At 44.5% G+C, this 9,818-nt stretch overlaps 1 long non-coding RNA gene across 14 annotated transcripts in view; it reads right to left on the reverse strand.

The window, feature by feature from the left end:
- Nucleotides 1-9,818, reverse strand: part of LOC106724565 — a 66,089-nt gene that overhangs the window by 7,541 nt on the left and 48,730 nt on the right. For 6 of the 14 annotated variants that reach the window (XR_001360403.1, XR_001360409.1, XR_001360407.1 and 3 more), the window contains one exon: nucleotides 9,003-9,161. The exons of 2 other annotated variants lie outside the window; for them this stretch is intronic. This is a non-coding gene — a long non-coding RNA (uncharacterized LOC106724565). Of the gene's footprint in view, nucleotides 1-3,549; nucleotides 3,574-8,500; nucleotides 8,606-8,769; nucleotides 8,841-9,002; nucleotides 9,162-9,818 lie in introns of those variants that run through there. 6 more of the 14 variants (XR_001360398.1, XR_001360400.1, XR_001360399.1 and 3 more) reach the window with 4 other exon arrangements.

The following is a 9,818-nucleotide window of genomic DNA, read 5'->3' on the forward strand; positions in this document are numbered from 1 at the left end:
GGTGTGTTGCAAATTGGGCTCCTACTTATGAACCACTGCTTCCCCTCATGCTAATGGAGGAGAAAGCTGGAGGAGGGGGTCTTGGGGGCAGAAGGAGGGACTGGTGTCAATCACCTCACCACATGGCCCAGCCTCACTATGATAACAGACCAGCCAAATGGAGCACACACTTTGTTTTTATTGTTGTTGCTATTGCCATTGTTGCTGTTGCTGATGGTATTGTTGTTGCTACTACTATTATTATTGTTGCTGCTACTGCTGTTGTTGTCATTGTTGCTGTTGTTTTTGTTGTTGCTGTTACTGTTGTTGCTTTTGCTGTAGTTGCTGTTGTTTTTGTTGTTGCTGTTGCTGTTGTTGCTTTTGCTGTAGTTGCTGTTGTTTTTGTTGTGGCTGCTCTGGCAATTGCTATTGTTGCTGCTGCTGTTACTGTTGTTATTATTGCTGCTGTTGCTGCTGTTGTTGCTGTTGCTGCTCCTGTCGTTGTTGTTGTTGTTGTTGCTGTTGTTGCTGTTGCTGTCGCTGTTGTTGTTGTTTGACTACATCTTCTCTCATTGCATTTTTTTCTGAGCCGTGCTGAGGAGGAAGGCTCTGTCTCCTCCCTGTGCCTGCTGCTTGCCTGCTGTTTCACTGATTGCCCTTTAAGTTTTCAGGCTGTAGCTGGGATGTGACCACGGAGGGCAGGCAGCCCTGCAGTGGGCGGAGGCAGCTTCTCCTCTGAGTCACAGAGGATATTCCCCACCCCCGCTTAATTGTCAATAAAACAGAAAGCACAGGTCTCCCTGGGAGCCAGAGAAGAACCCTACTAAATCCTCTTTAAAGTAGTTTAGGGGTGTGTGTGTGTGTGTGTGTGTGTGTGTTTCTGTTTGGAGTTTTGTTTTTATAATCAGGAGGGAGAGATTCTTTTTCCCTTTAAGGAGCTGAATTGTTATGTGGAGGTGACCTGCTCCGCCAGCAGCAAGAACCCTGAAGAGGTCAGGAAGGCAGTAGCAGAGCGGGTAATGGAGAAAGTCTGCCCATTGGGTCACATTGACTGTACGCTGACACTGCTTTCCAGTTGACAGCTCTATTCAACATTCAGGCTCAGGGCCAGGCCCCAGTGAGCCAACTACAGTAACAGACACTGACAGTCTCCAGCAGGTGACCAGCGTGGCTCAGTGCCTCCACCAGCAGAGTAGGTTCATGGGAAAAGCCACAGCCTGAGTGTGATTCCTGACTCCCTTCTGAATATTCTGGGTGACCTTCAGGGAGTCATGTCACCTCTCTGAGCCTCAGCTTTCTCATCTGCAAAGTGGAGCCAATATTAACCTGATAGGATTCCAGGAAAGATTAAACAAGATGAACATATATAAAAAGCTTAACCTAGTGCCAAGCCCATCATAAGCACTCCAAGTAGCAGCTATTAAAATCTATAATTATCATGAACATGAGGCTGGTTGCACAAAGCTTGTGCCTTCAAAAGGAAACAAGGATTCAGCCAGTGAGGCTAAGTGGTTGGACGTCAACCTATAAACCAGGAAGTCACGGTTCAACTCCCCATCAAGGCATATGCCCAGGTTGCAGGCTTGATCCCCAATAGGGGGCATGCAGGAGGGAGCCATTTAATGATTCTGTCTCATCACTGATGTTTCTATCTCTCTCTCCCTCTCCCTTCCTCTCTGAAATCAATAAAATAAAAAAAATAAAATAAACAAGGGCCTAGGTATATGTCACTCTCTGCAGTGTGCTGACTCAGCTCCTAGAATTCTGGAGACCACTTTGGGGGAAAATGGCAAAAGATTCAGCTTCATCATTCTTCATGTTATTGGTTCCTTAGATTTAAAACTCCTTCCTCAGATCACTTTTTATTCCCTTTATCACAACAGTATCAAAGGCTGGTAAAGACCCCAAATAGGTGGGCTGCAAAGTGGCGGTCTGGCAGATGCCCTTGCCTCCCAAGGGAGCAGAGGATGTGGAAGTAAAGCTTGCGGTGTGTGTGGGAGGGGCAGGAGGGAGGGAATGTCCCTGCAAATGTTCTTAAAGACCCAGTGGAGAGAGCACACAGCATCTCAGCTGACATTTGCAAACAGAGCTAAATTGAGAGCTGTCACCTTCTCCAGCAAGGTCAAAAGACTCATGCCTGTTAACCTGGAGAGGTGGGAATCACAGGCGGCAAATAAAATCACCCTGCCACTTGGAAACCTGCCAACTGCTACATTCAGGGTAAAAATAATTGAAAAGGTAAGTCATGTGTGAATCAGATGCTCTGGCACGAGTGGGGGTTTGGAACGCTGGTGTTGAGTTCTCTTCCTGAGCTCCCTCCTGCCCCGGCTTCCAGGGCATGGTTTCTGCCCAGTGCTCTTCTGCTGGCCAGCCAGCCCTGTGTCCTTCCCTGCTCCTCATTCCCATCCCATGCCCTAGGCTTGGTCCTCTGATATTGCTTCTCCCCCTTGAATATTTCATTCCCTAGAGGGTTTATCCTTTACTGGACTCATCTCCCCCCCTGATATTGCTTCTCCCCTCGAATATTGCATTCCCTAGAGGGTTTATCCTTTACTGGACTCATCTCCCCCCTCCCCAGTCTCACTGATGCTTCCCACCAAGCTAGAACCTCTAACCTAGAGCCCTCCCTACCCTGAGCTTCCCATGGCTCACAGGCCAGCTTTTCTTGGATACTCCTGAGTAAGCCACTCATGCACTGGTTTATTCCATCAACAAATATTCAGTATCTGTTACATGCCAGGCACTGGACTCGGTGATGGGTCTGGAAAAGTGAAACACACCTTGTTGGACATTCTATTGCAAAATTTTAAAAAGTAATTTTTAAGGAAATTTTTAACAATTAAAAATTGTGAAAAATAGAATAAAGAATAAAACATGGCCCAACACAGACAAAATCAATGGTTGAGGGAAGAAAAAAAATCTATTTTTATAAAGACCACTCTGAGCTGATGATGTTGAGTGAGAGCCAGGTGTGCAAAGAATGGGGAGAGATCTTTCCAGAAAGATGAGCTGGCATGAGAAAGGCTCTCCACAATTTCTTTACAAGATCATTTGATTTGTGTGGAGCACATGAAATGGAGGGCCTCCAATTCGCTGATTATCAAACAGAAGTTAAAAGCAGACAGACAGACTATGATTTTTTTAATGCTTTAACCAGACATCCAAGTAATACCTAAATAGTCCCAACCCTGACATTTATCACCAGCCCTTCCCTGGGAGGTCTGTAAGTAGGAAAATAATGAGAAGAAAGTTATTTTGTAATTACCCAGCATGAATTATAACTCTGAGAGGCTATTTCTAGGGGTGCTTAGTGTAATTTAGTTGGGCATTATCGGAGTCTAATTTACTATGACATTTAGCGGTTCAGAGAAGCTCAAAATAACAGATTTCCATCCTGGCTTTCCTCGCCCTCTGAGTGTGGATGCTCACCCTGTTAAGACTCAACTGCCTCCTCTGTGGTATTGGAAAAATAATTTGCTTTCCCTACTTCCCAGGAGAGCTGGAAGATTCAGATAAGGCAATGAATGTAGAAATGCTTTGCAAGTTCACCGAAGGTCTCATTCTTCATGATTCACATTGAAGTTGGAGAACCACCTATTGGTTGCAAGTGACAAAAGAAAGCCTAACTCAAACTGATTTAAGGAAGGAAAATGTACTGACCACAATAACAAAAGAGCTAGGGTTTACTAGCTATAGCTATGGTTTGATCCCACCTGTACCAAGATCTCTTTCCATCAGCTGTCTCTTCTCCATGTTGGATTTCTTCTTAGGCTCTTCACGGTGGCTGACGATTGCTCTCAACCTATAACCTCCCAAGTCCAAATCCAGCAGGAAAGAACAAATGCCTCTCTCAGTGACTCAAGGAAAGTCCTGAACCTGATTCTCTCTGACCCGACTCAGGTTATGCGACCATCCCTGCACTGACCACTGTGTCCAGGGAGTGAGGATCCTTGATGAGCCGTGTCTGAGTCACATGCTCAACTCTCAAGCAAGAAGCCCACAAACCAAAAATAGGGGAAGGATGGATTCCCAGAGACACCAAGAAAAAGATGAAAGGAAGTTGGATAGCAAAACAGCAGATGTCCACTCTACCTCATATCTGAAATCCTTTCACAGGAAATTCCCAGGTCAGTCTTCAGTGTCTCAGGGTTGTGGTAACTAAAGACAGACTCGAGATAGGAACCTACCCCTGCTTAAGAATCAAGTCCTACAGAAACTCACAATGCTGAGCTTTCTAAGTCCACACAGTCCAACTTGTTCTCTAGCATCTCGTCTTTCTGTTCAGATCTGGTCTGCTTCTTCCCATCCCAGGCTAGGTCCTTCCAGGTTTCTGAGGGCCTGTATTGTGAGCTTTATTCCTTTCTCCTTCAAGTTGTGATTCCATCCATTTAGCAATATGTCTGTATTCTAGCCCTGGCTTCTCTCCTGCACCACAGCATTTGTTTGCTTGTTTGTTTTCTTGCTTGCTTGCTTCAGGTACCAGGGCATATAAAAGATGCAGTGGAGCAGCACCAAGACATGATAACTGCTTGGGGGATTTGGGAGATGACCGGGGGGAGTGTGGCAGGGAGGAAGGGGTGATAGGGAAAACATCACAGAGGACAATTGGACTGAGTCTTAAGTAATGATCAAGAATTTTCTAGAATAAGATGAAAGAAGGTCATTCCAGGCATGAATCATTGCATCCGAAACTATTTTGATCTCTCTTTACAGAAAAAAAGAAAACTCTTTTCTCAACCCAGAAGTTGTAAACCAGGAGCCTGCAGACAGATCAGGCTGACAGATGTGTTATATTTGGCCCACACTGCATTTTGTGAGTCAATATTAGTTGCCAACATTTAAAAATGGTGAGATTTTACATAAGGATCTGGATTCCCAGCTGCTCTCAGAAATCTCAGTAGCTCTGGGAGCCCTGGACCTGAGTCCCCATTGGGGCAACAATTCCCTGCGTTGAGTAGCAGCTACCCTCTTGAGACAGGACAGGGTCCACACAATCTGCTGACCTCCTTGTTCTCATTTGTCATCACCTGACCCCATTAGAGATTGTGACCCTGTCTCAACCTAAACAACTGTTTACTCTTCAGACCATTTTCCATTATTTTCATGTTATATCACATCATATTGTATCCTATCATACCATATAATTTCCCATCAAACAATCTAATCTGTTTACTCCCTTACTTAAAAGTCTCCAGGGATTCTCCAAATCAACATAATAAAGTCTAAACACCCAACACAGACTGAGTTCACCTCAACCAACCCCCTCTACTATATTCACAACTTTCCAGTCCTAAAACCCTGTGCTCTGAGTGCCATTTTCTAATTTCATCCTTTCCCGTGACTGCATACTCTTTTTGTTGTTGTTGACACTATTACAGATATTTCCCATTTCTTCCCTTTGCCCTCTCCACCCAATCCCCACCCCCCTCAGGCCTTCACCACATTATTATGTGTGTCCATGGGCTATGCATTTATGCATATATGTTCTCTGGTTAATCTCTTCCAGTGCCCCCACACACACCCATATCCTCTGAGATCTATCAGTCTGTTCCATGTATCCATGCCTCTGGACCTATTTTGTTCCTCAGTTTATTTTATTCATTAGATTCTACATATAAGTGAGAGCATGTCATATTTTTCTTTCTCTGGCTGCCTTATTTCGCTCAGCATAATAATCTCTGGGTCCATCCCTGCTGTCCCAAAGGGTAAAAGTTCCTTCTTTTCTACAGCTGCATAGTATTCCATTGTGTAAATGTAGCACAGCTTTTTATCAACTCACCTACTGATGGTCATGGGCTGTTTTCAGATCTTAGTTAGATTCTACATATAAGTAAGATCGTGTGATATTTTTCTTTCTCTGGTTGCCTTATTTCACTCAGCATAATAATCTCTGGGTCCATTCCTGCTGTCCCAAAGGATAAAAGTTCCTTCTTTTCTACAGCTGCATAGTATTCCATTGTGTAAATGTAGCACAGCTTTTTATCAACTCACCTACTGATGGTCATGGGCTGTTTTCAGATCTTAACTATTGTAAATCACATTGCAATGAACATAAGGGTGCCTATATAGAGGAGCATATATTCTTTCTTATTGATGTTTCAGGATTCTTAGGATATATTCCCACATGTGGGATCACTGGGCCAAAAAGCAGTTCCATTTTTAATGTTTTGAGAAAACTCCATACTGTTTTCTACAGTGGCTGCACCAGTATACATTCCCACCAGCAGTGTATGAGGGTTCTCTTTTCTCCACATCCTCACCAACATTTATTATTTGTTGATTTATTGATGGTAGCCATTCTGGCAGGTGTAAGGTGATACCTCATTTAGTTTTAATTTACATCTTTCTGATGATTAGTGACATTGAGCATTTTTTCATATGTCTATTGACCTTTTATATGTACTTTTTGGAGAATTATCTATTCCAGTCCTTTGTCCATTTTTTAAATGGATTGCTTGTCTTCCTAGTGTTAAGTTGTATAAGTTCTTTATATATCTTGGATTAACCCCTTATCAGCTGTATCGTTGGCAAATATATTCTCCCATACAGTGGGTTCCCTTTTCATTTTGATGATGGTTTCTTTTGCCATACAGAAGCTTTTTACTTTGATATAGTCCCATGTGTTTGTTGTTTTTTTATTTGTTTCCCTTACCCTAGGAGATGTATTGGCAAACATACTGCTACATGAGATATGACTGCATACTATTAGCACATGCTATCCCTCCCAGCTGCTCTCTACTGGTCAAACTTCCCTTGATCGTCAATGACCAGAAGAAAGGTTACCTCCTCTATACATACCACACTGACTCTTCTAGGTAAAACCTTTCCTCTCCTCCTGTATCCTCCAGCGGCTCTGTGTTCCTACCTTGGCTTCAGCACCTGCCATGTTTCTCTCTAATTATCTGTTTACATGGCTGCCTCCTCCACACTCACTCAGACTGAGATCCTTGAAAGCAGAAACCGTGACTGATTCATCATTGTACATTCAGTGTTGTCTGCATTCCTTGGCAGATATCACATACTCAATAAATTCTTGTTGAATGAAAAAAGGAACAAACACACCGGGGTAAGAAATTGGCATGTGTTCATGGAATGTCACACCTCAGCAATTGTAATGAAAGAAGTCCTTTCCCTTGAAGGGTTTCTGTCTACTCTAACCACAAGGAAGGCTTCCCTTCCCTGGATTCCTGTAGAAGCAGTGGTTTACGACAGACCCTACGTGAGAGAGATCCCAGAATGTTATCACTTTCTCACTCAACTCCAGACACACTTGGCCTACTTGTGCCTTGAAGACACTAGTGCCCTCCCGCCTCAGGTGCCTTGCACTTTCTATTCCCTCTGCCTGGAATTCTCTTCTTTGTATTTTCAGGGCCCACTCCTTTACTCTATTCAGATAAGAAATCACATTGAACCTTCTCAGAAAAGCCTCCTCTGGTCAACAAAGTAAAACTGTTAAAGTGTCCCCCATGCCTTGCCACTGCTTTACTCGTCTTTGAGGAAGAACTGTAGGAAGCAGGACGTTAAGGGACCAGAGAAAGTCAGGATTTATGTCACCAAGACTCTCTGCTCTCTCCTCTCCACCATTCATATTTGTATGTTCTACTTGGCTCCATCCTTTTCTTTCTCTACAAGTTTGGCAAAAATATTGAACAACCAGCATGACATGGGCACTGGCCAAGCAGAATGGACCTGTTATTTTTGGGTTATTATAACAAGATACCAAAGGCTAGGTGGCTTATAAACAAAAGAAATTTATTTCTCACAGTTCTGGAGCCTGGAAGTCTGAGATCAAGGTGCCAGCATGGTTGGGTTCTAGCTTGCAGACTGATAACTTCTCATTGTATCCTCACATGGCAGGAAGAAAACTAGCCAGCTCTCTGGCCTCTTCTTATCAGGGCACTAATCCTGATAGTGATAGTTCTATCCTTCATGACTTAATTACCTCCCAAAGCCACACCTCCAAATACCATCATAATGGGGGTTATACTTGCAACATATGAAACTAGGGAGAACACAGACCTACAGTCCATAACAGGACCCCAGCTCAGAACAGTGAGAGAGGCACCCTGCTCAACAGCAGTGAAACACTAGCCTGATTCTTCTCATTGCACAAGTGAAGATATTGAAGCCAAAAGAGATGTTTCGGTTGTGTCCAGGCACATGGCAAGAACTCAATACCCCTGGCACCACCTCTAGTCCTCTTTTCACTGTCCTAAGCTCCCCCTCTGTCCTCATCCATCAGGGAGGTGAAGTAAGGCCAAATCGAGAGAACCAGACAAGAGTTGCTATTGTTATCCCATTGGCTGGCAGGAAGAAGCCAGCATGTTATAGCACACAAGGAGGGTTGCTTAGTGGAAGCCACAAGAACCTGGAAAGCAGTGCAAGCCAGAAGGCAGAGATAGGGAGGAGCCAATGGGATGAGAGTTTGCAGCCAGGATGGCAGATGCCAGGAGGACTGCAGCTATTCTGGGATGCAAGCCGTGGCTGCTTCATTTCCCTGGCCCTGGCCGTCTCCACTTACCCGGGGTAGGGGAGAGGCCCTCACCCTCTCTCCAGCTCCTTATTGATGTTGAGTCTGAGACCTGAGACTTCAGTGCCAAACAGTCAGGCCAAAGGGAATCAGCTTCTTACAGAAAAGAATGATTAACTATCATCTCACATCATGATAAATGCTTAGTCATTGTCCTTATTAGAGCTCTACAGTCACCCAATCTACTCAGAACTTATCTGGTCTAAATGTCCCATTTTCCTAAATAAAGAAACTGAGGCCCAAAGAGGGAATGTGACTTGCCTCAAGGTCCTACAGCAAATTTGATGGAGAGTTGAGCATTGCCTGATTTCTCAGTTCAGGACTCCTTCACCTGCACTGCCTAAGACCAGGAGGTTATCCGATTCTCATTTTGGGGATTATCAATCTTCCACTTCATGGGGCCAGTTGAGCTTGACCTCCATGCCCCACATCCCTCCAAGGGCCATGCTATGGCTGCAGGTATGGATTCCTGTGACAGCCCCTCTCCCATTACCTCATGTGCTGTACTGAAGGGCTACACAATGCAGGCTTGGGTCCCACACTGTCTTCTGGATTCAGAGCCTGAGCCAAGCCCAAAGCATCCAACCCCCTTTCCACTTTCTGTGCCACAGGCTCCTCCCAGGAAGAAACACCTTAGCCCCAGATGTCACTCCTGGAAACAGAGAAACAAAAGAATGAGTAAGAAAGAAATTCCTTCTTTTCTGCTCCTAACAGGACCCAACATTTTTTCCACTGGCCCCTCTTTCTGTCTGGATGGACAACAAACAGTATTTCATGCAGCCCCATCAGGCCCTCCACATTGGGTCACAGGCCCTGAATTTACTAGATATACCAGAGTTAGGTGTGGAACCTGGATACTTTACTTCACCTGCCTGTTTTCTCATCTGTAAAATGGGCGTATGATGGTGTCAACCTCAAAGAGTTGGGAGGTTTTAATGATGTCAAGGATTTGGCTCTGTACCTGGGATAGAGTCAGCCCTACAGACTTTTTAGCAGTGGGATGATAGCAATGTCCCCACAATGTCGGTGGAGGTAGAATGTCACTGCAGCCACTACTACTTTCCCTGCTCCTCTCAGCCCATCTCAAGCCCCGCTGCCCAGAAGCTTTCTCTGATTACTCTCATCTCTCCATCCATTTCCCTTCTCAGAACTTCCATTCCTCAGCCAGCACTGAGTTAAATTCCATATCTAATTATTCTGGATTGGTGGTAGTCTTGTTTCTTCATCTAAAACGTTAAACTTCTATCATGGAAGACCAATGAGTTTTCTTCCCCACATCCATCCCACACACCCACCCCAGCAGTACAAC

Source organism: Myotis brandtii, unplaced genomic scaffold (assembly GCF_000412655.1).
Source record: "Myotis brandtii unplaced genomic scaffold, ASM41265v1 scaffold892, whole genome shotgun sequence".
Taxonomy (NCBI): domain Eukaryota; kingdom Metazoa; phylum Chordata; class Mammalia; order Chiroptera; family Vespertilionidae; genus Myotis; species Myotis brandtii.